This window comes from Citrus clementina, unplaced genomic scaffold (genome assembly GCF_000493195.1).
Source record: "Citrus clementina cultivar Clemenules unplaced genomic scaffold, Citrus_clementina_v1.0 scaffold_3, whole genome shotgun sequence".
In the NCBI taxonomy this organism is placed as follows: Eukaryota; Viridiplantae; Streptophyta; class Magnoliopsida; order Sapindales; family Rutaceae; genus Citrus; species Citrus x clementina.
In genome coordinates, this window is record NW_006262339.1 from 13,991,240 (window position 1) to 14,009,749 (window position 18,510).

The following is an 18,510-nucleotide window of genomic DNA, read 5'->3' on the forward strand; positions in this document are numbered from 1 at the left end:
ATATGCTCTATATTTACTGTTATTTCACAATATAACCTACTTCAAGTCTTCAACTGTGTTTTGATAAGCATTCATTGCTTTATGGGGACATGTTTCAATGTTATGGATGTATGACAATTATGTGTTTTGAACTCCTGTTGTATATTTCTTATGTCGACATTGCAGCTTGGAGTTTTGAATCCACCTTTATACATATGCAGTTCCAGTATCTTCTCACTGTTACAGTTGTGTTTGCCGCATATGAATTAAACCCTACTTGTCCATCTCTTCCCTTGCATTTACTTCTGCATCACCATTTACTTCATTTACGCCCATTACCAAATCAAACCAGATTTGGAAGCACCTCTTCATTTGGTTAACTATTCTTCTTCATATCCATTTTATTCCAACTAAGGCTATTATTTAGTCAACTAACAAATTACAAATATCTTGGCCATATGGTCATTCTCCTTTTATTCAACCACCTAATGTTCAGAGACATTTAAGTATTTCAAGCCCGGCCATTGTTAATACCAATGTAATAACACATGCGTTGATTTTTCAGCTACCATCAATTTCATATGTGCAGTTTGCCGAACTCATTTTCCCATTTTGACACATTTTCGTACTTGCTCCGTGCTTTATTCCAATTCCGCTTGTCATTCAAATCCTACCCAAAATTATTTTAAATCAATTACCAATCCATAATTTTTGTTTCTCTCTACTCCACAATTTGTTGTCTTCCCTATCTAAGTTACTGTTAATGCAGCTATATTTCCTTCCCACTTAATTCATTTAACTCTTTCCTATTTCTTTTAAGAGGAACAAATAAAATACTTCCTATCCTTTCACTATTACAACTGCTCAATATTTTATGCCTCCTACAACAATGAAACTGTTACTAATCGACATATGATTGTCCCTCGACAAAGTATTTGCTTCTACATTTATTTGTGCCAGCTAACATGTTTGCTGTTATGGAAACCAACATCTTCTTGTTTTCTTAAACAATATATTAGCGATGTCAACAGTTCCAGTCTAATTACCTGCACTCCCGGTTTACTTCATCTTCAACGTGGCGTTTTCAGAATTGTACATTCTTCCTCCTTTTCATCCAACGATGACTTCACTACAAGACGAAATGTGGGGGCACGGTGCCCTGGGGGCATGGTAGACGGAGCCTTTGTTTTAATAGCATTAAAACTCATGTTTTTTTAATCAAATGGAGAAATTGGAGTGAGATTCTTTTAACTGATTCTATATTTGTAGAATCAGGGCTTCTGTAGGATCTTTGAAATTTTGATTTTTATCTCTTTGAAAACTTGATCCTGCATTTTTTAGGGGCTCGGTTTTTGTGAGATCTGGATTCCAGTAGCTGATTTTGTCGGTTCGGTTTGGTTCGTAATTGATGCTTTTTGGTTTAAAAATGTTTATATCATAATGAAACCGAACTGGTTCAATTCGGTCCGGTTTTGCATAAAACCGAACTGAATTGAAATTTGCCCACCTAGGTATTTCCAACCTACTATTTAAGTAAATCTACCCCATTGCAAATTTTATTTCTAAACAATTCACATTATTTTTTAGAATTTAAAATAATGAAAAAGTTTAAAGTATTAATCAATTTGATCATTTTTTTTACATACAAGTCTTTTAACCATTGTTAATCACTAATCTTAACATAACTTTAATTTAATTATTTTATTCTTATGACATGAATTATCAAATTATCCAAAACATATTCTTTGTGCCATAAGTTTTGAATAATTAATGATGGTTTAATTGGTTAAACGTTTAAATTTTTTTATTTGAAATTATTAAAAATAATGTGAACTTTTTATTGTTTTCATTTGAATTTTTATTTAATGGGTCCTTATATGATGCTCTTTAAAAATCCCAACATCAATTGTGCGATTAATGTGAACTATTAGATGAAATCTACCATTTACAATAATTAAATAGGATAAAATTTAAAAAAAAAAGTTAAAGTGTTTATCGTGGATATAAGTCTTTACTGGTTAAATAATTTAGATTCAATAAAGGATAAGAAATCATACAAGTTAAATGGGAAAGAGAGGAGATTTACAACCTAGAAAGAAGAAGAAACTAATTCAAACACAACAATCAAAGGCTACAAAAAAATCTGATTATTTAATGGTTTATATGAACAAAATATAATTAATTATACTATTTATTTATAAATGGTATACAAATTACATTATATAAGTTCTTTTGTATAAGTCACTTGTTAAGTAAATTTCATTATTTATACACAAATTGTGTTTTTATCTTATATCACTAAATTATAATTACATTACCTGATTGATATAAATTTCTTAATGCATTAATGTTGATTTTGATAATTTATACGTATAGTGAAAAGCTACAAAAGTAATCTTCATATATAACGATTTCTCTTATAATTGATGAAAAACATAAACTCATGAAATTCATTTTAATAAGCATAAGTGCTGAATTTCTATCATAAATGAATTCTTTCAAAAAACAAATCTATAATTAATGAATAAATAATTATAGAAATGATGCAATTGTTATAGTATTTGGGAATTAGATGGATTAACTAAGGTTGAAGCCATCTTTAAGTTGAATGGCAATCAATCTTTGTATTGATTAATAAAGATAACAACAATCAATTGTTTTGTTTCCATTATTATTTTATTCTCATCAAATCTCAATAAGGATTTTAAAAATTTTCAATATTTTTAATGGAAAATTACATAATTTTCTAAACATATTTACCATTACATAACCCTCTAATTTCCATTGCGTGTGATTTTATAATTTTCATCATATTTTATTATTTTGTATCATATTATTCACCATGTACTATGTCTTAACATTATCAAAATAACTAACAATAAAAACTATCTATTTATGGGCAGTATTAACAACTTTATGATTCAATTCATAAACCATTTATTATAAGTTGATGATTTTTTTTTTGAAGTGTATAATTCATATAAAATTTACATGTTAATATTTTACATTTTCAAAACTAGTAAACAACAAAATAAAATGTACGTCTAAATAATGTGCATAAAATGCATCTAATTTAAAGTCTTTTTTCGAAAAGAAAAGATCTAACTTGAAGTCTTATGGAATGCTTTTATAATGATTTTGTTTATTACATATCCCCTTGTTAAAAAGAGTTCAATTGTATTTTTATTTTTTATATTTTATCATGAAAAAGTGATTAAAAAATTATTTATTAGTTATGTATTAATTTTTTTTTACTAATATGATATAAGATAGATCTAAATTAAATTAAGATTTAAGGAATTACCAATAATTGGGGTAATTAGTAAATAGTAACTATCTATTATAGATAAATCAAAGGTAGAGGTGTTTCATTTTAAATTAAATGGTTCATAATAATCGCACTATTGATATTGTAATTCTTTTAACAGGAGAAATCCTCATTTAATTTAATAATAGAATTTACCTTTATGTCCTTCTTATTCTTATTATAATGGTTACGACGAAATTTGATAAATAGATATAACTTGATGACATGTTTAAATTAATAGGTGCCCGCAGGAAATTTATGAGTGTAGGTAAAAACTAACCATTTCATTTATTCCTTTAAATAATTAGTTTTGGGCCTTTACAGTGTACATTGTCCCTCATCACTCCCACAAGACTCGGACACAATCATAAATTTTAATTCCTTGTTTAATAGAATTAATTAAGATTTTTTTTTTTAATGGAATTAAGATTTTCTTTTATCTTGTAATTAATACAGATCGACTGATAAAAGATTAAAGTTTAAGGACGTAGCGGGCGGCATTTAAAGTGATCCCAGGCACGCTCAACGAAAAATCAACTTTTTCAGCCGAAAGTTAGTGAATCTGCTGCAACAAGCAACAACCGCATCGAGGAGTGCTAGCGACAGTCGCTAGCTTCTGCTTTTACAACGTGTCCCATTATTTAGATATTTATGTAATTTTAATTTAATATTAAAATATTGATAACTTTTAATTTTTTTAATATTATTATCTTTACATTGAACTAATTTACCGTTATATCCTCGTGCTCTTTCTCTCTCCAAGTGTTTTTCTTCTTTTTCTCCCCTACCCACTGCAACTTCTTGATTTTTTTCATCAATTTCTTTTCTTTCTTTTTTATTTTTTGAAAGCTTAAAAAAATAAAAAATTCTGATATGATATTTTTTTTGGGGGGTACACGGTCATAGCTACATGATTAAGATAATTTTGTTTATTTATTTTTTGAAATTGAATATTTTTCAAATTTTATTTTTAAAATAGAAGGCAATTCACCCAACTAAATCATCCGGTGAGCCTAAAGCAAAATCATCTACTAAATCATCCATTACTATCATCATTTCCGTAGGCAAGAAAAGAAATTGATGAAAAAAGTGAAGAAGAAGTTACAGTGGGTAGAGGAGAAAAAGAAGAAAAATCGTAAATTGGTTCAGTATAAAGATAATAATATTAAAATAAAATAAAATTAAAAGTTATCAATATTTTAATATTAAATTAAAATTACATAAATATCAAAACAATGGAACCTGTGGCAAAAGAAAAAGCTAATGATTGACGGAAAATTTACACTAATAACCATAAAAATTTTAATTTTTTTCATTTTAACCCCTCAAACAAATTTCTATCAACATTATCCATAAAAGAACCGTTGAGACCAAATTACCCCTCTCTCTCATCTCCCTTTCCTCTTCCTCTTGCCTTCTTCTCTCCAGTTCTGTACTAATTTCAGCATCCGTACAGCCTGCCTAGCATTTCGCAACGTGGCTTTTGATGGAAAATCCCGGGGAATTTGAATTCCGAAATTGGATTTTAGAGAATTAAAAAGTGGGAGAAACTCTATGGTAGAGCTACTGCATGTTAGTCACACCCCAAGTTTTAAAGTTGCGGAATACCTAAATGATATTCTACAGAGAGCATTTATAGACATTAGTCTTTGAAAAAGCTTCAGGAGAGGACATGCGCCCATAGTTTTTTGCTTTGTGTAGCAGTCTCAAGCTTGCTATTTCACTCTACTGCCCAAAGCCTGCAGAGTTAGATGCTGCGCAGAATGGTAGTTGGAATCTTAATGATTTTCTGAAGGGTTGCATGGAGGAACTTCCTGAGCATAAAGCAAAATAATCAGTCGCTGATCAAGAGGATCAATTGTCACATAACAAATGAAAATCCTCGGTTCGTCAACTAAGTTTTATCTACGTACACCTAACTGCCCATTTGCCTTCCTTCACACTTCTTGGCCAACCTTGCCAAGAGAAATGAAGCAGGAATATACAAGTCGTATTACAAAATTATGGGCAAACCTTTCGAGCACACAAATGGCAATCCTTTGAAAAAAAAAAAATTCATCCCACAATAGACATAAATATACTTGTCTCAGCGAGCTGCTTCGACTTGATACGATTTGCAAACACACATCAGAAATCCACCTAAGCCCTTGGCTCACATATATGGACTCAACTGCTGCCATTTTCTTCAACTTGTGAGCCTTCAATGTATGACGGGATCCCATTTTTTCCAGCATTCTCACTGTATGTCAATAGGTCATTATACATCGTTAGAGAAGTCTTGGAGAATTTTGCCAACGACTCAAAAACTGTCGAAAAACCGGTCTGAATTCCATTCAACGTGATCCTTTGTGTTTCTTGAATGCAGTTTTGGTGTTTCTCCTTTTCAGCTTCCAGTTTCCTTCTGAACATGTCCAACTGATCCTTCTTCATTGTCAAGGCTTGGTGCGACAGGTGCCTGTCGCACCAAGGCATGGTGCGACAGGTTGTTTGTCGCACCAAGGCATGGTGCGACAGGTGCCTGTCGCACCAAGACTTGGGCCTGTCGCACCAAGCTTCTTTTCGATTGTAAAGAAGGGTAATTTGGGGAGAAAAGCGTGTGTTTGGCTAATGTTGATAGAAAAAAGTTGAGAGGGTTAATTGTGAAAATAGCAAAAATTTTATGGTTATTTTCGTAAATTTCCCATGATTGACACTGTCGCCCTTGTGACATGCCTCTTACTCGCCATTTGCATCCTTATTTGTATCATAAGGTTCAGGGAATACCCACACTCTCAAATTTGCTTCAACTATCTTCAATTTTAATTAATATTTGCTTCAATTATCTTCAATTTTAAAAATTGGATAGTTAGACCTTTATACCGTTAAATACACATCCAGACTCGTCTTTTTGGATAAAAATAAAAAGAAATATTAGGACACCATTTAGCCGTTGAATTTATTATGATATTGTCGGTTGTTAGATTGAGAATCTAAGATCCAACAATTCAGCCATAATACAATTAAAAATGGGACTCTTTATGTTCATTTAATGTACCATACACAACCCACAAGAACCACACAAATTGTGGGATCCACATAATTGTGTGGTTCTTGTTGGTTCTGTATGGTACATTAAATGTAACATAGCAAAATCCATTAAAAATTAGTTATAGGCTGCAGCGGGTCGAAGGGCATTGGGAAATTTACAGTAATAACCAAAAAAATTTCCCTTATTTTCATCTTAACCCCCCAAAAATATTTCTATCAACATTAGCCATAAAACAACATTTGAGACCAAAATACCCCTCCCTCATCTCTTCCCCAACACTCCCTTTCACTCATCTCTCCCAAACTGATCCAACTCCCATCATCGGCGGCGACATCATCCCTCGTCGGCGGCGGCTCCATCTCTCACCGGCATCCGATCTACAACCTTCAACAAAACCTAGGTTAGTCATTTTTCTTTTTTTCATTAATTTAAAATGAGATTTTAGAATAATAATAGTTATAGCTTGAGATTAATAGTGGTGGTGATGATGTTTGTGGTGGTTGGTGGTGTTTGGGAGTATTGTTTTCGATTTTGGAGTGATTGTGCTTAATTTTGCGGGTGGGGAGGGAGGGGGGCAGGGCGCGCGCGCGCGCCCATGCGCGGCACGTTGTTGCACCAAATCTGGTGCGACAGCAGGCGCTGTCGCACCAATTTTTTAGTGCGACAGGCTTGCCCGTCACACCAATTTTGTCATAATTATCGTGGATTGGAGAGTAATATTGCTGCAGCGATATTGTCCTTGGCAACACCTCTTCATCATTATCGGGGCCAGACATATTTGCTCTAAACGAAGTTTCTGTATCGACATGTGGCTCAATACCTTCGCTCGGAACTCGAGGTGATGTGGTCACGAATATAGGAATGCATCCAAAATTGGCTACGTCGGATGCCATATGCAACACAACCCTCACCATTTCATCATCAAATATATCCATGGGCAGTGCACATATACGATATAATGTGTTACTAGACCTCAAAGTTGTCTTCATTGTAATACTATATTCATTAGGGTTTATTTGTAACACCTCGTATACTCTTGCCAATAACTGATCAAACAGACAATTTTTCCCAACCAAAAAAGCTCGATTTTTACCATTCACATACTCCATACGGCCATCCTCTAATGTCTCCCACCAACCATCGTAACACAATTCAAGTACAACTGAATCCATTAAACCTGAAATTATCAAAAAAAAAATTAATTGGATCCGGATCAAATTAATACAGTTTTAATGAATCTCTAAGGCTTGGTGCGACAGACAGCCTGTCGCCCGAAGCTTGGTGCGACAGGCAGCATGTCGCCAGATTCACCCACGACTTAGTTAACCAAGTTCAGAAAATAACTCATACCACCAAGTTCAGAAAATAACTCATACCACTAAGTAATGCCGATTAGTGTTGGATTCGGATAGATTATGATCGGATTTCACTTTTACTGTTGTCTTTTGCCGTCGACGTTGGTTGATGGTTAAACTGCGTTTGATTTGACGATATGGGAGAAAGATTGTTGCTTTTGGTCTGTAAAGAAGGGTAATTTGGGGAGAAAGGCTTGTGTTTGACTAATGTTGATAGAAAAAAGTTGAGAGGGTTAGTTGTGAAAATAATAAAATATTTATGGCTATTTTCGTAAATTTCCCAAGGGCATTCGAGGAAATGGCAGCCAGCCGGAGGCAATGGTTAATATATATGTATGTACGGGGGGCCATGTTATTCTGAATGGGCGCCATAACCGTTTGCCAAAATTATTAAGGATCGGTTTGAGGTTATTTTTGTGATGCTAAAATGTAATTTTAAAAATTTTTAAATTGATTTTGATATTTAGTAATTTTTTTTGAAAGTTTTTAAAATTTTAATTTTGAAAATTACTTTTATAATTAATATAATTTCATATATATTCTCATATATATTATGAAAATCTAAAATTATCTTTATTAATTAGAAAATAAAATCATTAACTTCAAAGAGATTATATTATTTTTAATTATATTGAGATAACAAAATAAAAAAATTAATAATATAAAATATTTATTTTAGTTATCAATTATTATATATACAAAATAAAAATATTTTATATACATGTTTATAAGTGTGTAAATAAATTTTATTTAATATTATTATTCAGTCATTTACATTTTTACAACAATTTAATAGTAAGATTTACTAAACATATACGACAACTTTTAAAACTCACAACACTTTTAAAAACATATTTCAATAATTGATTCGTTTCACAGCTGATTATTTATACTGTACAACTTACAACAATTTTTAAAAACTAAAGCATTACCAAACTGAGCCTAAATAATGAATGCTAAAATTTATCTTTTTAAGAGCCTATTAAGGATGCGTTTGGGATAGTTGTGCTTTTTTTTTTTCAACCTCGAATTTATAACTCATTATCAAAAGAATACTTGAGTTTTAATAAATGCTTATTTACTTGCCAGTTGAAATAAAAATGACAAATATCACTGCACCACCTATGTTTTGCCTTATGTTCATCCAACCACCACAAAATTTTAACATGTTATTTGCACTATCTTTCTTTTTAAATTTGTATCAATTAGCCACTTTTGTACTAACACCATTAAATAATATAAATGAAATAACAATTTTACCCTTAAATAAAATTAAAAGAGCATTTTATTTTATAAAAACTTTGAAAAATAAAAAATTATACTTATAAAAATAATTACAAAATTTGGATTTAATAAAAATCCCCTAAACTATTAAATTTTTGTGATTTATTTCTTTAATAAATAAATTCAGTTATTTTAATAAAATTTTGCAAAATTATAATTTTTTAATAAAAATAATTATTAAAATTTTACAAAATCTAAATTTAATAAAAAAATGAGCACCTCTTTTGGGATTTATTTTTTATTAAATTTAGGGGCATGTTTATAATTATAATTTTGTTTATTTTCTTTAATAAGATAAAATGATCTTTTAATTTATTTAGGGATAAAATTATCATTTCGTTTAAATTATTTAACGGTCTTAGTGCAAAAGTGGCTAATTGATACAAATTTAAAAAGAAAGGTAGTGTAAAGAACATGTTAGAATTTTATAATGGTTAGATGAATGTAAGACAAAACAGAAGTGGTACAGTGATAATTTTCCAAATAAAAATTAAAAAACAACAATTGTTTAAGAATAAAAAACAACAAGCAATCTTTGAAAAAAATAAATTTTGCAGAAAATAAAAAACAACAAGTAGCTCTTGCACTAAAGTTTTCACTTTTCAATTAGAAATTTAAGTTGGGTCAATTCCACTATAGATAATTTTATGATGAAGCGAGAAATTTCTCTTTTAAACAATGAAAATTTTATATTATTGAAGGTAATAGATATTCTAATTAAAGAGAGATTTCAATCAATAAGAAAATTAGAGAAATAAGTTGTTGTCCTCTAATGTTTTTTCTCTTTAATAAAGAATTGTTTTAAGATGTGATGAATGTATTATAAGGAATTCTAATTTGACCCGATATCTTGCAAATAAAAATATCAAATAAATAATAATAGAAAATATAGATGGAGAATAAAAATAATCGCATAGCAAAATATTTTAAGTGGAAATTTCTATCAAAGAAAAACACGAATATAAAGGGCGATAAGAAAAAAAAATCAACAATGTAAAAAATTATTATGATCACTTTAATATTTTTCTTATACACAAAAATCCTGATAGCATTGAACTTTTCAATAAACTTACTGTTTCTCTCACAATAGAAACTGTCTACTTACAAAAAAAAATTATTATTGTATTATACAAACAAGTAAACACAACCTCCAATTTTTTCTTATAAAAGAAGTATTTCTTTCTTGTATTCCTCCATGAATAAATTAAGTATTAAAAGAAAAATTATTTATTACTTAAATAGGAATTCTCTAAAATTAGAAAATATTCTTGGAAATCTTATTGAAGAATGAGATATATTTTCTAACAATCTCCACTTTGGTAAGCTTTTTAATTAGGTGACAAAACATGATCTACCATGTATCAATACAACCATGTTCTCTCCATCTTTTTTAACTCCATCAAAATCACTCTCACATTTGTGAGAATCACTTCATCATAGGATAAAATCTTATTCTCTATCTAACTGCCATAATTCTCTATACCAAGAATTATCATACTCTACTTTCTCAAGAATACATGTATTGAGACATATCGACTACTTTGTTGAAAATACTACACTTATGTTTGGCTTCTTTTAGAGTACTTACCTACCAACATAAAAAAAAAAAAATTTCACCATGCGCCTTGTATAAATGCCGAACCATCCCTTGTTTGCAAACCTTGTGACCAGCTAGTAGTAACATATCCTCTTGCATGACACCAGCAGCATGTCATGAGGATGTCTTCATCATCTATTACAGAGGACCATCGTCTCCCACAATGATGAGAGACTTTTCACTAGCAATACTATCAATATCTTCATATACTGACTTGAAGTCATTTACTGAACTTGCTCCATTCACTTTCTGACAATTTCTTTTAAGGTGTTTTGATTGTCTACATGCCTAATAGTCTCCTTTCTTTTGGAGTTATTTTCTTCTAATTATCAACTGTCAATAGCATATCATCAAAAACTTCATTCCTTCCACTACCCAGCCTTTTTTTTTTAAATTAGAGTAATAATAACTTCTTTAACATCTACGTCTCCTTCCTATATATCAAGGTAGGAAACAAATGGTTGTAGAAAGTTGGAAGGTACCACAATAGCCTAAGTGCCTTGTCCTCCTCTTGAATTTTTGTCCTAATTACTTACAGTTCTGTCATGATGCCAGTGGAACACTAAGATAATAAGAAATTTTCATATCTTCATCCATTCTCAACATGTGGAATCCCTCCTAAAGATACAAATTATTAGAGATGCTCTTTCTCCTGATACAAATTTTCTAACCTCTCCCAAAGTTCTTTTCCTGAAGGAATTTAATTTTTCAATGTTCACATGAATATTCTTCATTAGACATAATCATATAGTAGTTTCTACTCTTTCATCCAATTCTTCCCAATCTTTATCGCTCATAATAATAGATTTTTAGAGTTATTGCTAGAAGTAGGGGATAGCTTGCCCTTCAAAGAACTATGTAGCCCAGATTAAATCAATACATCCTTAAATTGAATTTTGCCACAAGAAAAAATTGATTCTTCCGTCGAACTTTTCAACCTCAATCCTTACTTGAAAATTTGTTTGCAGATATAATTACTTTGTAGAACAACTTTAACTTTGACTCCACTTATTAGGAATTTTAAACCCACCTAAAATCTTGCAAGCAAAAATATCACACAAATAATAAATAAGAAAAATATAGATGAAGAATAAAACCAATCACACAATACAATAATTTACATGAAAAACTCCTATAACAGAGAAAAATCATGATTGCTAAGGATGACAAGAAAAAAATTTATTATGTGAAAAATTATTATAATCACTTTAGTATTTTTCTCACACCCAAATGCTCTAATAATACCCAATCTCTCAATATACCTACTTTTTTTTACATTAAAAATTATCTACTTATAGAAAAATTGATTGTTGTATTATACAAAGAGGTGAACCTAACCTCCCTGTAAATAGTAACTATTTGTTGCAAGAGAAATATTCATTTCCTTATATAAGTTCTATTCCTCTTTAAATAAGTTAAGTTTCAAAGAAAAAATTATTTATTCCTTAAATAAGAATCCTCAAAAATAAGAAAATATCCTAAGAAATCCCTATTACAAATGTAGATATATATCCTAACATGTACATGTGTCAGAGGAAAATAAAAATATTTAATCAATAAAGTTTAATTAAGGGTAATATTGAAATTTAAAAGGGTGAGCAAAATTTATCATATGAGTGTCCAAATTAAAGAGTCTTCCGTGTATAATTTAGGGTGCAAGTAACCCGTCATTAGTTTCATTCATAAACAGTTTCTTTTTCCATTCTTCTTTCAAATCTCAACATGATGGTATATACCTTTTTTTATTTATTTATTTTTTTTTATGAAAGAGTATGTAAAAACAGAGATAAACATTCAAAATCTTGGATTTGAATGAAGCTTGCACTGATATATAAAACAAGGGAAAAAATCATCAACGTATTGAACAAACAAACCTTCCAATGTATTCTAAAAAAATTAAACGTAATTGCTTTGATTAAAAGTAGAAGTTATTGATTGTAATGAGTCAGTAATTAAATAAATAACTCAATAGTTATGATATACTATAAGAATAAACACTAGTTTATGTAGATCTGTTCTTAAAATAGAAAAAAAAATTAAGCATTTAAGAACCATAATACGGATCTATCTGTTCTTAAACTAAGTCTTTAGATCGGATATAGTTGTTGATCAGAATGGTGGGGGAAGAAATTAAAATTTCTTATAGATTTAGAAAATTGTAAATTCACATAAATGATGAGATCGAGCCTTTTTTTTTGTTAAATTAATGATGAAATCAAGCTCAGTTCGTCTTTAATTGTAAATTCACTTAGCTTAGTCCTTTCCGTTCAATGATTTTGAAATTTTTCCGCCGGAAAACGGATTGCAACCCGTCAATCAATTTCACTCACCCCTCCCCCTTCCTCCCCCTACCTACCCCCCCTCCCCAAAAAGCTCCACGTGCCACGAGTATTTACCTTAAGTTGTGATGTTTATTGCTGTCACTTACAGTTAAGGTAACATAACATGACCATAATTTAATAGTGCTTTGCTTATGGGATTACAAATCAAAATTTAAAATGAGAATGATCGATAGTGTTTAATTGTTAAAGTAGAAGCAAAATGAGAATGAAACATATGAAGTTCATATATTTTTTGAACTAAAGAATAAGAATTTGATTCTCATGAGAGGTTGGGAATCAAATTCTCATTCTTTGAACTATTTGTTTTACTCCACTTAAATTTTGTAATTTTACTTTTGTTTTCAATTAAAATATTATTATATTATTATTATTCTTATTCATTCTCTTTTAATTGTTAATAATAATCATGATGATGATGATGATTACTATAACAATAACAACAAGAACAACAATAATTACTATATTATTATGAGTATGATTGTTGTTGTTGTTAAAATTATTATTATTATTGTTATTATTTTCATTGTTATAATTATGATCATTAATAGCAATATTTTTAACAATAATGATCACAATTATTGTAATAAATAATAATAAAAATGACAGTAATTAACTGAATACATTTTAGTAGTTTAGAACAATTTATTTCAATTCTTAAATAAAGTAAATACATTAATGGGAATATAACTCACTCCGATTCCAATTCTTATAATTCAAATAAATAATTTATTTTAATTCTCATTTCTCATTCTGATTTCTTTTCATTTCAATTACTAGTTAAAAACTATTTTTGATACCCTTTCATATTTAGTGTTCTAACCTACGTATTATTAAGGGTCTTGCTAGGTGCATAATCTGCACCGTGCAGCCAAGAATTGACAGAAGAATTAAAAAAAAAAAAAAGAAATTGACCACGTAGTTTGTTGGATGATTGGCTGCACAAGTCAGTTTCCGGTTACAAAAGCGACATTTTTGTTTTCCTTCTGAGATGAAATAAGAAAACGTCTGGTAAGAGTATTTTGATTTGTTATGGGAAGTCCATGAGTCAACATAATCCTTGTGCTTTGGAAGCTGTTATTGGTGTAATTTCAAGTTAGTGGTAACGTGGCAGGTAAAAATTGTAATGCTAAGACCTAAGTGGTTGGAAAAAGATTTTGGGTTAACTACGGATTTGAGAGCTGCCTAAGTTACAGAAACTGTATGTAACACAAACTGAAATGACAAGTGAATAAATTAGATGCTGCCACGTGTAGGGACGCGTGACAAATTGACCGGTAATTATCCGGTTAAAAGAAAACCAACGAACTTCTAATGCTTGGGTAAGGATTAATTTCATTTTTACCCCATTATTATTATTAATCATTAGCACACACTAAGTTTGATGTAAGCCATCAACCCCACCCCAAAATAGTCAAATTGTTGTCCTACGAGGTTAAGTTCAATTAGTGGCCATTTCTAACTAGCACAAAGACATTATTGCCCTTAATTAAACATTAGGTCAATGTAAAAAAATAAACTTAAATTTATTTTTTAATTTATTTTTATAAAAACTAAGATTTATGTAAATAGATAGAAATTTATTTTTTTTAAAATAAAATTTAAAAAATTAGTTGTGTAATTAATGAATAAAATTATATTTTATGTCATACGAATATAGGGTTAAATTTCATTGCATGCTCAAATATAACAATTACTATTAATGAGCTCTTGGTAAAGCATCTTTTTATTTTCATTCCTCTTTTTATTCTTCTTTTTTAAATTTCTTCTTCAACTTCTTAAGGCTTTTTTCTAATGAATCTCTCAAAAAACTGCTCTGGTGTTCAAATTGAAAGAATACACTCATATCAGAGATTGTTTTTTCAACTCTAATAGTGGTGGGTAGAGGTTTCGATAGCCCTATAGTGGTGGTTTTTCTGTAGGTTCTACAAGGAAAAGTTTTGCAGGGCGACTTGTGGTTTTTCTTTTTTGTATTTTTATTTTTATTGGGGAATTTTTTTCTTGTCTACTGGTTTTTATTTTTTCATTTTTTGTTGTTTTTGTGATAGCTTCAAGTATTCATAAGGGGAATTATTTGGATGATATTGATTTTGGTGAAGAAGTTGCCTTGTGTTTTGGCTTATAGATTGCTAGTAAAATTGATTTATCTCCATTGATTATTAAGTCAAATTCGTTATTTGTGGTGCATCAAAGTAGGATTTTCAAGTTCATTGTATCTCAAGGATTTAATACTGTACTTTGAGTTGTTCAAATTCTTTTGTAAGGATGGAAGATTTTTCATTCCACTTGTAATCATTAAGTTTTTTAATGATATGAATTGTCCTACTTTCCATTAAAAAAAACTCTTGGCAATTGAAACAATCATTACTCCAACTTCACGCAATTAGTTTTTCAATTAACTTGAATGGTTGATAACAATTGATTGATGATTGTATATACTTGCCATCAATATCATTAAATGTCAATAAAAAGACAAATAAGCTTTGGTGAAATTTGTTTTTAACTAGATAGATTTTGCATAAGAAGATTAGAAGAACATATTCTCATACCCAATTAATATATTTCAAATTCACTAAATAATCAAAGAAAGGGTGGGGTTCTTTAAACCCATTTTTTAAATAAACCCATAACTAAAATTTAAAAATATTCATTTAATTTCTATTCATTTGAGAATTTCAAAAATAACCCTTAGTAGAATTTCTATACATTGATATTTTTCTAATTGTTCTTGATTTGAATTAACAAAGAGACTTGCCTTTGTCAATTTGAAAAATGTTTGACATCATATGGAGATAAATTTCAATTAATCATCTTCAATCAAACCTTATTTGAATTATAAAATCAATTTTTTAGGTTGGTATTTGCACTGATTATTCCTTTTGAAAGGGAGAGGAACTTGTGCGTTCCCAAATATTCCTTCAAGAAGTCACAACCCAAACGATTTACTAGTGTTTATGATTTTACATAAACTCTAGGAATTGAAAAATCAAGAGATAGTTTCATCTTGTGACACGACTTTTTTAAACCCATAAAAAATATTTTTGATATACCATTTATGCAAATACAAGAAATTATTTTACTTGTAAATTTGAATTAGATTTCTCTCAACAACTATCATATTTCCAATATCAAACTAAAAAAATTCACGCTAGTTTAAATAGATGGATACTGAAATATGAAGTAATTTTGATACTGACATGTTTATATAAGTAATTCTATCAAATGATATTTTAGAGAAAAAAATATGTTGATTAAAGATAAACTCTAGTTGGTTAGTGAACAAGTTCACTTTTTAAAATAGTAAATGAGTCAAATTTGATTTTAGAACATTTTTGTTAAAACAATCTAACTACTAAATAAAAATAAATATGATTTCACTAAATAAAAAAATTTAATTACTGAATAAAAAATAAATTTGATTACTAAATAAAAAATCTAATTACTAAATAAAAATAAATTTGATTTTACCAAATATTCATATATTTTACTGTAAACATTGACAACTTATAAGAGATATTTTACCTGATCAATTTAACTCAATTAAGGCATGATAGTTTTTTAATTCAATAGTAAAAAAGTTAACGGGTTGAGTGTGTGGTTTTACATAAAAAGTTAATGGGTGTATATTGATATTTGTCAAAACATTTTGGTGTGCATGGAAATGAACCTTTCTAAATGTTAAAAACGGTTGCCCATGATTAATTTCTACTCTGACCTTTAATCCCAACCATCCAATTTCAGTCTCTAGATCCGACAAATAAAAAATGCATGGCTGTTACGTACAGTTCCTATAACGTAGCCAGCTCCCGGATTTGATATTATTTTTAAATGATATTTTTTATTTATTTTATAATTCTAAGAATGATTAATTTTGGTAAATATGAATATTTTTTGGTAACTATAAAAATATGCCTTTAGTAATTTTTATAACATTTGAATATGAAAATAATATTTGTTATATTACTAAAACACTAAATAAATATATTTGTGTTTATATTTGAATATAAAAGAGTATTTTAATTCTTGTGGGTCCATTTGCTTTAATTGCACGTGCCAAATAAAATGGATTTTTCTAAATTACATTTATTGAAACTTCCCAAAGTTACATTTATTGTAATTTTTAACTAGATTTTTTAAGTGAAAAGATGAGTAACGAGGAAGTAGGGTCATGCGGGCTAGTAAGTAAATGCTACTTAGCTGTACGTTACATTAAATATAATTTAGAAAGACCCAATTAAAAATGACATATTAATTTTGTTAATAAATTTTTATAATTAGTACAAATCAAACTCTAATTTTGCATTAATTATGAAACCAAAATCTAAGAAAAATATGATTTTCACAAAATATTATTAAGAGAAGACATTTGTAAAAAGAAATAGACCTAGGTCATTCATTATAATGAATTACGGCTTAGCATTTTGTTGATGATTCGCCAATATGGCATTTCACTTAGAATATTTTCTAAGCACTTAGGTCACTTAGAATATTACAATTTCATTGAATTGGGATTGAGTATGTCTCATAAGTAATTTTTCCTGGTCGACTTAATAAGTTCATTAAAATGATTTTATTCCTTTCAATTTTCTGATTTTGTAATCTCATTGGAAACTTTTGTAAAGAACAAACTTAGATCATTTTTGTATATTGAATTGTGCATTGGTGTTTTGTCAACCACTTGCCATTTGGCATCTCATTCAGAATATTTTCTAAGTTTCTAGGTCACTTTTGTAAAGAATAGACCAAGGTGAGTCATGTAAAATGATTATGCCTCAGTGTTTTTTCGTCGAGTCGTCATTTAGTGTCTCACTTGGAATATGTTCCAAGCTCCTAGGCTTTGTAAAGAATAGACTAAGGTTATTCATATATAATGAATTATGCTTACTATTTTGTTGATGACTTGCCATTTAATGTCACACTTCAAATATTTTCTGAGCTCCTAGGTTACTTTTATAAGAATGGTCCTAGGTAATTTGTAATGGATTGTGCCTTGGTGTTTTGTCGTCAACTCGCCATTTGACATCTCACTTAGAAAATTTTCTAAACTCCTAGATCACTTTTGCAAAGAATGGACTTAGGTCATTCATATATAATGAATTACCCTTTAGTGTTTTGTCTACCACTCGTCATTTGACGTCTCACTTAGAATATTTCTAAGGTCATTTGTAGTGAATTATGTCTTGGTGTTTTGCCATTGACTTGCCATTTGACATCTCATTTAGAATATTTTCTAAGCTCATAGGTCACTTTTGTAAAAATTGGACCTAGGTCATTCATAAGAAATGAGTTACGCCTTTGTGATTTATCGTCGACTTGTCATTTGTCATCTCATTTAGAATATTTTCTAAACTCCTAGGTCATTTTGTAAAGAATAAAGCTTCATTCATGTCTAGTGAATTACATCTTTTCATTTTGTCGACAACTTGCTATTTGACGTCTCACTTAAAATGTTTTCAAAACTTCTAGGTCACTCTTGTAAAGAATAGATCTAGATAATTCATGTTTAATGAATTACTCTTTAACGTTTTGTCGATGACTAGCTATTTGGTTGCTTCAACAAGAGATGCTTTTCAGCATTTTGCCAAGACAATCCTTTCTGTTGATGAAGCCACTTGTTGGCA